The sequence below is a fragment of the Mauremys mutica genome, chromosome 14 (genome assembly GCF_020497125.1).
Source record: "Mauremys mutica isolate MM-2020 ecotype Southern chromosome 14, ASM2049712v1, whole genome shotgun sequence".
Lineage (NCBI taxonomy): Eukaryota > Metazoa > Chordata > Testudines > Geoemydidae > Mauremys > Mauremys mutica.
The window spans coordinates 38,229,714-38,241,709 of NC_059085.1; the positions used below are offsets into that span (position 1 = coordinate 38,229,714).

The following is an 11,996-nucleotide window of genomic DNA, read 5'->3' on the forward strand; positions in this document are numbered from 1 at the left end:
TTTGGCTGATCATGGCTCCCACTGGCCACAGTTCACCGTCGCAGGCCAATGGGGGCGGCGAGAAGCGGCGGCCAGGACATCCCTCGGCCCACGCCACTTCCCGCAGCCCCCATTGGCCTGGGACGGTGAACTGCAGCAAGTGGGAGCCGCGATCAGCTGAACCTGTGGATGCGGTAGGTAAATAAACTGGCCCGGCCCGCCAGAGGCTTTTTCCCTGGTGAGCCATGTGCCAAAGGTTGCCAGTTCCTGACTTAGGACTTCCTTCCATGCAGCCCCCTATATCTTTAACTACCCTCCGTAGCCTGGGCGACCAGGTCTCATTTCTCTCCTTTAAATTTACTTCTTCCTGAAGCCCTATAAATCCTTCTACAGAGAAGGGTGAAAATGGATAGCTTGAAAAAATGAAATCCAAACAAAAATTGTGAAACAAATAAGACACAATAACAAGATCACACCGAATCACTCTATTTCCCCACATCTTTCCATTTAAAATGTAAGCTTTTAGGGGCAAGGACTTTAACTTCTGATGTATGTGTTGCATCTAGTAAATCTTATGCTCTTGACTCAGGCTGAAATTACATCAACTTCAGTGGGAGATTTATATGGGAGAAGATAGCAGGAGTGGGTCATATGTACAGAGAGTTTCTACAAAATTATTGGGAATGCATGATCCAAGTGATGGTTTTTTTCTGGGTTCTATTTATGGGCCCAATTTTGCAAACACTTATCAATGGGACTACATGCAGTAGTAAACATGCTCAGGAATATATATTTTCAGGATCGTGTGCTATGATTTAATTTTTTTCTGAAGTAACCCTTGGTTCTGAACATTCCATGCAAAGATAAACTGTATATCAAAACCCAACCCAATGTCTGAATTCTCTCCTGACCTAGTTTCTAGGACATTTGCTATATATGATTTTTTTTCCCCAGGTCTGTTAGAGATTTATCTGCTGGAAGAAGACTGAGGATATGATCAACTGTCTCCTGCTTCTTGGGACAAAGCATCAATTTACTTGGCCAGGTTACAGACTCTCTTGTAAGTTTCATGCTAACAGGGATCATATTTGCATAGCTTTCTATGCATTATATTTGGATTATATATGCTGAAATACATACAATTATGTGTTTTAAAATTGTTAATTGGAACGCTTGCTCCAAGACAAAGAATGAGTGTCATGTATTTTGCCATTTCTCCAACTGAGTCTTGAGCTACTAGCCTGGAGCTTCCTTTCTATGAATATATGTGCACTAACTCTTTTCAGCATGGTGGAATAAGACTAGAGCCCATCACGAGACATGCCTGTGTTCAGTTCTTCTGGATTATGAAAGGAGCTGACCTGGGTTTAAGTTATAGATTGAATCCTGCACCGTCCTTTTTGTTTGGGTGAAAAGGGGTTTAAACTAAAACACAAACAGTGTTTCTGTAACACAGTGATTCCGAACTGTTTATCTTATTTTACAACACACTGGTCAGGAGATCCCTCCTGTAACATTGTGGCATGAGGGATTTAACCATGTCACTGAATTCCAATGTGAGTATTTGGAGGGGGCTCCAGCTAAGCCTTTTCTCTCTCACTCCCCCCTTCTTTTAGTGGTGTCCTGGGGCACACAAAAGGTTAATGATTCAGAGCAAGGGCTAGGGGGAAAACATCCCTCTGTTAATTGGGGATGAGGGCCAGCTGGAGATCATTATAAATTTCTAGAGGCTGTGGCCTTCTGTAAAGCACAGAGATCTGGGGATGAGGGTTGAGTCACAAGAAATTTAGGCTGCTCTCAGTGATGATAGATAGGAAAGAGGAGATGGTTTCTATCCATACTGAGCTCGAGCTACAGGGAAATTAGAGATGGTGTTCCCTGTTAATCCAAAGGGTTCTAACCAGCTGCTCCTAGAGTGTTCATTAGTATAAGGATTTCATTTGTTCTTACTGTATGTTGGAGAAACATACTGGGCACAGGATCTTTAAAAAGCATCAAATTGCTGCTGTGATATAATGGGCTGCCACAGGACCGTTACTTTCATAGTGGATAGTTAGGGCTCGGTTGTGTCTGGAAGGAGGGGCAGGCACAAGGAGTGCTCCCTAGCACGCACATGGCTCAGGGGACTTGGGAAAGCCATGTCCTTGCATGGGAGAGCGAGGGCTCTGGAAAGCTAGTGCCTGCCACAGCACAAAGGGCGTGGCAATGACAGCCCTGCCGCCTCATCTGTGACAAAGTGACTGCGCTCCATAGAGCCCCAGGAGGCAAATTTGCCTGCGGATTTCTGCTAGAGAAGAACAACTGCCTCTTCCTTGCAGCCCTATGGCTGAAGAGCCCACACTGACCCCTTAAGGTTCTGCTGGGACTGTAAAACTTGTTTATATCCCTGCCCCTCCGATAAACCAGACTGAAATGTACTAGCAGCTTTTCAAAGTCTCCACTGTCAGGCCAAACGACCCAATGCAGCTTGTGATGGGTTTGTGGTTCTCCACGCTTCAGAGCAGCTTGAAGGAAGGGGCAGCCTTGTAAGTCTAGAACCTGGCGATCGGCACCTGTACTTAGGAATGAAAGCAACAGTCTATCCATCCTAGATACGAGTTACTCATTGCACGAGTACCTGTTAGTTTGGCATGTGAATGTTTTGTGGGTTCATTCTTCTGGCTATTGTGGGACTACAGTGAGCAGGGTGCTCTGGATTGCTCAGAGAAAAGGCGCTTAGAAGGGTAACTTATGGAGACAAGTATACAAACAAGCCTGTAGGTGATGCAGAGGACAGATGGTATAAAGGGGTTATGTTCCTAACACAAAAGGGGCAAAGAGAAGCTGAGGAAGGAATCGGAGGAACTCAAAGGAGCTGTCTTTATGCAGTATGGGGAATAAACTTCCAAGTACAGGAAGAGCAAGTTTAACCAGAGTTGAAAAGGGGCTTGACAAGTCCTTACTTTGCTACACGGTAACTGAGTAGCACAGAAGTATATAAATGCAATTCATATACGAGGGGACAAGAATAGGCGGGTGGTGGGGGTTCTCTTGCTCTTATTGGAAGAAAGAATCCGATTTAGACCTACTGATTGCTCGCTAACTTCAGTCATAAGGCAACAGCGTGGAGGTTAAATGTATTGTAGGGTACAACTGGCTACCATAAGCCAGAGAAGGGGAATAGACAGAGAAGGATCCCCAGGTTTCCTTAGATCACCACAGGATTCGGCGTTGTCACGTATCACCCTGCCTCATGGAAGTTGTCCATGTAATAAATGGTCATTCTATTCAGAAAAATGAAAGGAAATACATTTATTTTACTTTACATTTCATCTTGATTCAATATGAACCAATCAAAGCTCTAAATTCCACCTTTCCTAGAGAGCTGTTCATGCCAGTAACATCCCTCTCCTAGGGGAGGGTTATCTGTTCTATAATCCCTCCCCGTGTAGCACCCATGGCACTAGGTGGCCCTAAAGCAGCAGTAGCAGGGTCTACAAGAGGGCAACCAGGCTTTTTTAAGCATCCCAGGAAATACAGTGGGGGCTTAAGGGAAGCTGGTTTCAAAAGTGCTTCCCCACCTGAGATTTTGGTGGAGAGTCTCCACTATCGGGGTAGCGGAGATGCTTCGGTGTCACTGAAATACAGAGAGTAGGGAAGAAAAGGGAGAGGATTAGTCCCATTGAACTGTGTTTGCCTAACAGGAGCCCTAGATGTCAATTATAATTGTGCCTTTCATATGGGGCTGGAATAAAATATTTCATGGTCAGAATATTGCATACTGCCTGCTATAGGGTTTCTTACACTTGAAGCATTTGTCAGATCCAGTCTGGTAATTCATACGCTACAGAGAATAAGAACACCTCTTGCAATCCCCATTAAGGAAACAGTGCTACAGCATAAGAGTATTTTCCTTCACGGTATTCCCACTTAGTATTATTATTTGCATTGCAATAGAACCTTGAGACCCCAACTGAACTGAGGGTACTGTTGTGCTAGGCATTGTATCTCTGAGTGCTTTACAAAGGAGGTACCATTATCCCCATTTTAAAAGATGGGGAAACTGAGGCTCAGTGAGGGGGAATTGACTCACCCAGAAGACCAGTGGCACAGCTGGGAATAGAACCTAAGTCTCTCGAGTCTTCTAGTGCACTCTCCACTAGGCCACACTGCCTCCCCATTCCATCAGGCAAACACAGTTCAGTGGGACATCTCACATACATATGTGTTAGCAGGATCAGGCCCTGGGTTAATTCTTCTCTCTGCTTTTCCCTTGATATACGAATTCAGTTCCTTTAATATATTAGGAACAGTATCCTCCGCCACTAATTAAAACACATCCACAAAAGAATCCGTGCTTGAATATCACTGAAATTAAATACAGTCTTGTGTTTTCATTAACTAAATGAATAATGTGAGGTCTCTGATTACAAAGACCAGGCAGTGGGTACACTTGGAAACTCCTGTTAAACTCTTAGACAGTCTTGGTGATCTGCGCTCCAGTGAGAGCCTGGAAGGAGCCACTTAGCTAAGAAGCTATCTTGAAAAAGAAAAGCTCCCAAACCTAGTAGAAGCTTGATTATTCAACAGAGAAATCGCTTAGGAAAAATGAATGCTTCTGTGGGCTCATTTTGTTTCCAGAGACTTGCTTTGCTGATTGCTCTCACTCTCTGAATAAAATGAAAGAATCACATAAATAAATATTGGCAACCCTCAGAGCTGCTTTTTTATCCAGCGCCTAGCAAGTAAACAACTGTGATTATGCCAGCTTTTCCAAATGATCAGGCTCTAGAAGAGCTTGTTCAACAGCTCCCTGGAGCTCTAATTAAAATATATCCTTTCCTGACCCAGGCGAACTAGAATATAGCAAGCACACAGCCGGTTTCTAATGGACAGCTGCAGGTACTGATTGACATTCCCACCTCTCACTTCTACCTATCCATATATATCCCCCTTAACCTAATCTCTCCCCTCTCCCTCTAGAGAGAGTAACATCAGAACTAGCATAGAACAATGGTTCCGTTGTAATTGGCTTCTTGTACAAGGATAAGGGGAGATTTCTTGTATGTTCTTCTACCACCATATGATGACACTGCCCATCCTTGCATCCCACATGGGGCCACCACAATACAAATCTAATATGGGATTTGAATGTCCTATTAAGATCCCTGCCTTTCAAAAACTGGGACCAGGGTCCCTACAAGCAGATGGCCTTTAAATGATTGCCCTTTCAGAGAATGGGTAGTATATGCTTCAGGAGGTTGTGGGGGAAAGGTGCTTGCAATGGCAGAGTGCAGTTAAGGATGGAAATATACAGGGGTCTAAATTTGACTTCCATGCATTTCTGGGGCCTGCAGTTAATGACAGCAAAAATGTTGAAGGGTAAGGTGTCACGGTCAAGTCGATCTGGTGGATTGCTCTTTCCACCGTTCTTATGTGCTGGTGGTAAAAAGGGTGAATAATCTTTTTCTGTCTCTCTTTATAATACTCTGTTTTACACCTCTGAATAACACAATAGGTTTAATGCAGCCTGCCGAATGACAGGGACGGAAGAGAGATTGCTGCAGCAGAAAGAAGAACATTTAGGCCCAGACCTCTAGAGGTATTTAGATGCCTACCCCCCATTAATACCTTTGAGAATCTGGGCCTTAAAGCGTTCTCCTCAACTGGTGTAAACTGGGAATGGTGCATTGATTTCAATAAAGCTGTGCTGATTTACACCAGCCGAGGATCTGGCTTTGATGCTCCATCTTTTGGCATCCCGCAGGCAGCATGAAATTATCTACCTTAAAACAGTCCCTTCTAGGACCAGTGTTTTCCTTCTAAAACAGAGTAGAATTCTGTTTCTCATTTCACTTTTGCTGATTATTGAAGAGACTCCTATTTGAAAAGTAGTTTCTCCCCTTCAGTAAGGACCTATCTGTTCCTTCTACAACATTGCTTCAGTGGAACTAGGTCTCTTTATATCAGCTTAGAATCTAGCCCACTGAAAAATATAGTTCTTTGCACCATATTGTTTATCTGCTGTGTTCCAGTAACGAAGATACTTCAAGAAAGAAGTAATTTGCAAGTGAAATTTGTAATTAGAAAATCTTAATACATTTGCTTATCAGTCAGTCCTCCTGCCTGATGATTAACGGAAACAAAAGGCTCACCATATGTTTTATCGGCTTTTTCCGTTCATTAATGGAGGCAAGTAATCTTCAGTGTTTATTGCACTGTATCCATAAGTTTAGGATTGGGGAAAAATATCCTTTATTGAGTTAGCACGTCTTCTGGAAAACAGGCATTTCCTCATACGGTTCCATTTGCAAGCAAGCAGAAAAATAAACTCTGGAGACACAGAATTTAGAATTTATCTGTTCTAATCCTTGTCCATCTTTGTGGGTGAAAGGGACAGAAACATTAGGCTGACTAAAAGACAAGTTATGAAAAGCTCAGCAAAGTTTTTGTTATAATAAAAGTTCATGTCGTTTGTGATAATATGATGCCAGTAATTAGTGTGATCTGAAAAGTTATTGTACTGGTATGGAGATACCATTAGGACACATTCTCCACTGTCTTACAGCTTGTGTCATCATTTTCAACTGTGCAAGGTGGGTATAAAATGCAACTACTCTAAGCTGGAAACACTTTACTTCCACTTTGCACTGCTGTAAGTGGCACGAGGCAATGGGGAATCAGGACCCACTTATGGACTAGAAATAGATAGATATTGAAACCTTTCAGGTATATATGAGTCACTTTAACTTTAAGGAGAAGAAAAATACTTCAGATCTAATTTGTTCTTATTAATAAAAGTCACAGTCTGATGACAGCTGGTGTTGGTAAATGGTCATGGAAACACTCAAGATAATAACCACTGATTTGTGCCTAACAGTAGCTGGTACGTAGCTGAACACTAGAACTACTGAGCAAGACTATTTGGAAGATATTACTTTATTGCCTATATATACAGAACTCTGGCCAACTACATTAAGTACTAAAGGAGTGATACTCAGACCTCTGTGATTCAGGAGCCAAACTACAGATCAACATTACCCAAAAGAGCCACAGTAGTATGAATTCATTGTTTCATTTACTATTTGTGTATATATAATTCTCCCAGCAAAATGACTGACCAAGTATTCTACAATTGGTTAATTACATAGTAAAAGCATCCTGATTGGTTAATAACTTAACTTGGTTAATAATTACATCACAGTGTTTTAATATCATGTGCTACAAAGAGCTTCAGGAGACACATTAAAGAGCCATATGTGGCTCCTAAGCCTCAGTCTGAGTATCACTGCACTAAAGTCTTTTTTTTAAAAAGTAAAATTGCCATGTATGAAGCAGTGGACCTCGTATTAAAGATTTAAAAGTTCAAGTACCAATAGGTGCTGTCTGCTTGGTTACATTTTATTACATAGTTATGGAATTTATTAATGGTGATAGATCAGATTATAACTTTCTAAAAAAGTATCCAAAGGGTCTGTTCCAACCTATTGGACACATGCATTTCCTTACTGCAGGCCATTTGGTTTTGTCATAGGTGACCAAATCAAGAAAAAATAAAATCCAGCCTGACAATTCAGCCTGTCTCCAACCTGACCCCCAACTCTACTTTAAAGTTTGGCTAAGATGCTTCATAGGCTTCCCTCCCATGGTGCTAATGTTCCAGGTCCCAGTTACTGCACCAATCTCTTGGTCCCTGGTGTCAGTCCGAATGGAAATTTCATTCATAAAAGAGGAAGCCCCAGAATGCCCTGTATGTGAGGGATTTTTCATGTAGACCAGGCATTGGAACTGAGCAGAGAGACTGCAACAGCTGCTGGGTACAAAACTCACCTTGAGAACCAAAGGTAGAACAAGTTGCTGGGAGTTGGGGTCAATTGGGAGTAGAATGTTAACAGTTGCAAAGGGGGGAGGAGTTATGACAGAAAAAGGAACCACAAAAGTTCAGATACTTTTGGGGAGTCATCCCAACATTTCCGGGCTTATGTTAGCTACCTAGAATCTCTGTTCACTTAGATGTTGAATATGAATTTTTGCTAGTTATTGTCCCAGCCACAATTCCTCCTCCAAAAGGCCACTAGATCGCATTCATTTTTCACCAAGTCACACTGAAGTGGCCATGGGAGATAGCAGTACATGTATAAAGGATCCTGTACAATGGCCAGCTGGAAGAAGGTTGTATTTTCGTAGCGACTCTGCATTAACAAAGAGACCTAAATAAAACTTTTCATACAACGCCAGAGTGACAGAATCTAGAGAAATCTGTTTCCTCATAGACACCTTCCTAAATGCATATGCATTTTCCGAATCCATGGATGATGTCTTATGAGTGGGGCTTGGTCAAGTGTTGCAAAAAGCCATTCAAAATTTGAGTGAATATTTTTGTTTGATAATGTTTGTACATCTTAAAAATCACTATTGGTGAAAAATACATTTGTTTGCAAGAACAGTTAGGGAAGCATTGTTCTTCCTACCAATACCCCTCTCTGCTTACATACATGGGTGCCTATGGACAAACAAGTCAGTTCACAAATCATTGTTCTTCATTCTTTGTTCTGCTCATTAAAAAGTTTCAGACACCCAGAAAAAAAAATGCTATGTAATTTAGGAGACCAATCCTAACACTGCAAAAAATGAATAGAACAAATGAACAGCACCCATAAGCTGAAAATTTTGTCCACTATGTGGTAAACTCTTACATACAATGACATAGTAGAAATCAAGATAGATAAATGTTACCTGCCCAGAAACAAAGAATACTATTTTACCTTGTTTTTGTGCTTTGCTTACAGGAAAAACCTGCTTGAATCTCCCAAAAGAGAGGCCAGGAAAGATATCAGTGTGTATTTTAAAAATGTTCAATGTTATTCATATAGTATTTGACTTAATAGGTCTTTTCCATCTGTAACTTCTGTGATTCTGGTATTAGGCTTGTGCAATAATCTTCCAAGGGAAATAGTGGAAGCTCTATCATTTGAGATATTTGAAACTAGATTGGACAGAACAGTAGCTTACATACCATACAGAACAATCCTGCATCGGCAGGGAGCTAGGCTGAATTATCTGGCCTTTCACCTTCTATGACTGATTAGAAAATGAATATTACACAGTAAATCTTCACACTTTGTTTTATTTTAATGAGTGATTAAGAAAAATCACTAGTGTTAGGAGACTGAAACTTTCTGTCAGTCTATTAAAGAACTTGTTTTCATTTTCATTTCCATGAATATTGCTATGTCTTCATCTGTATTTAAAGGTTAGTATCAAGCTTTAAAATAATTTACTGCATAATAATCACAATTCATTATGCACAATTCATTATGAATAAGATTTAGTTGAGGGTGCTTAGTCGGTTTTATTCAGCAGAAATGTATAATTCTCCCTTCATTAATAAAGTTTGAAATAACAATACTGAGTGCACCTAAATTGCTTTGCTTTGCTGTCTGATTCATGATTAAAATATGCAGTATATTCAGGAGTAAATTGTAACAGAATTCATCAGACTATCACACTAATCCCACTGATGAATTTATCTGAGTTATATTAAACCCTGTATCCTTAATTATATATGAATGCTAGTGTGTGGGATACAAACCTCAGGCTGTACAATGAAGAGAGCTGTTAAGCTGTAGCAGATTCCACGATACTCAACAACAGACTAAGCTAACAAAATCCTCCACCAGTGAAGCCTGTGGGAGTTTTGCCAATGATGTTTTATGCTAATAACAATACATACAATAAAATAAATATAAAAATCATAATGCCCAGCTCTTATATAGAACTTTTCATCAATAACTTGCAAAGTGATTTACAGAGATCAGTCTCTTTAGCCCCATTTTATAGATGGAGAAACTGAGGCACAGAGGTGATGCACTCTATCCACTAGGCAACACTGCTCTATGTGCATTTAATTTCAGGTGGAAAAATATTTTTATAATAAAATTCAAAACACTTTTATTTATTTATTTAGTTATGAGACCATTTATATGCAAGTTCTCTAAGCAGGGCCCATAGCAGAATGGTTCCCTTTTTCCAAATGAAAATGGATGTTTTCAAGAAAAAGAGGCCGGTTGCCAAGATAAAATGGTCTTTTCACTGGAAACGTGGAAATTTATATTTTTGATGCACATATAAGTGCACACTGAAATTCGAAGTGCAAACCCACACCGGCAAACATTCCCCTGCAAATTTTTGAAAGGAAAATAAAATGGTGACTTCCAAACAGCTATAATTTGTATTAGCACCAGGAGAATGAAGCACTGGTCTGGTGAGTTTTCTGGTGCAGCTGCAATGAAATAGAAAAATAAGATCCTTTTGATCTGACCTGAAACCAGTACAATAGTGTGTGGATTTTGTTCAGGGAATCCAAATCCAAACTCCAGTAAAGTTCAAAAGCATGTGAGGGTCTATGATCCTTCTTTTGATCCATCTCTAATTAATATCTTGAGGGATCCTTCAGATTGTGTCAATTTCTCGCTGCAGCCCCTACATTGTACTCTACAGCTGCCTCCAACCATTTCGCTGCTTCTTTCAGCAGTTGCTGAAGCAGGAGGGGAGCTAGATTAGTCTGTGGGTATTGCCCTCCATGTGTGGCATCAATAGCTGGCTTGCTATGAGGTCTCTTCCAGTCTCCCCAAACATGGAAGCATGAGCAGGAGTTGGAAGGGGAACCCTGTGACCCAGCTATGACCAGCAGCAGGTTGACCTCAGGGACAGAGATAGGGCTTGTGCTTTTAAAGGAATGTGTTGCTATCAGTAAGAGTTAAAATCACGGTCCCTACCTTGATAATAGACTGTGTTTCTCAATGCTGCTGATTGCTGTTTCTGAGGTTTAGATGAGGGGGAAAAAACAGACCTGAAACTAAGAGCAGCTGAACGTCAGGCACCTCAACTATTCTTTTAATTAAGTCTGGTTATGAAATGATATGTACTTGGCAGCAACAACATCCGTTAATTGTAACTGCTTGTACAGAATTCATTACTAGATTGAATTACACAGGCACTAAATGTTCCTTTCAACACATTTTTTTTCTTTCTAATAACATAGTGAATCATGAAGGACAATTTCAATGGAAGCCAGTGCAGCCCAGACCAAGCTATAGGATGAGAGCAATTAGAGATAGAAATGTATCTTAAGGCCCTAAGTCGGCAAGCATGGAAAAACACACTTCAGCAGAATCATGTGAGTAATCCCCACTTCCATTCAACAGGTGTATACTTCATTGACTTCAGTAGGACTTAAACATGTGCTTAAGTGATGGATCGAGGCTTAGCTCATTGGGACCTTTGACTGAGCATGATATAGCCCCTTGACAAAGGACGCATCAGAAATTAAACTGATACGATACTTGCCATCAACAAAAAGACAATGCACTTCTCCGGTTATTTAATTTTTTTAGAACAATTTTGCTGGGCTCATTATGCATTTAATCATGTTGAAATAATTCTTCAACCAATAAAAACTACTCATTTAAGAAAGAAAATCAGTGGCATTGCCTAATTATATACATTTCCAGAGAGTACCAATGCTTTAATGTAAATGTGTATTTCACAGAGGTATATGCTCTAAAGAAGTGTTTCCCAAACTTGGGACGCCGCTTGTGTAGGGAAAGCCTCTGGTGGGCTGGGCCAGTTTGTTTACCTGCCGCGTCCACAGGTCCAGCCAATCACGGCTCCCACTGGCCCCGGTTCACAGCTCCAGGCCAATGGGAGCTGCTGGAAGCGGCATGGGCCAAGGGACTTTGATTCAGCAAGGTACTTAAATATATACTTAACTTTAAGGAAAAGACTAGTCCCATGAAGCCGATGGGAATGTCTATAGGACAAGTTAATGCACAGCAAGCCAGGGTGTACTGGCCATGTGGACACTGCTACCATGCACCTCATGTGTTTTGGGCACTACAGTTTCAAATAGCAAAAGGTCAAACACACTAGGGAACTTTTAGGGTCTACGTGGACAGTTAGTGTGAGGCATGCTAGCGTGCTGTACATTTATGCCTCAGTTTGCCGAGTACTAACTCATTGTATAGACAAGCCCTAAA

The 11,996-nt window shown here is 41.0% G+C and overlaps 1 long non-coding RNA gene across 1 annotated transcript; it reads left to right on the forward strand.

Moving 5' to 3' along the window:
- The first annotated feature begins 933 nt into the window (after positions 1-933).
- LOC123349607 lies at positions 934-11,141 on the forward strand. The gene is made up of 3 exons (XR_006573597.1): positions 934-1,039; positions 8,748-8,794; positions 11,003-11,141. It is a non-coding gene; the product is annotated as an uncharacterized LOC123349607 (long non-coding RNA).
- The last annotated feature ends 855 nt before the right edge of the window (positions 11,142-11,996 follow it).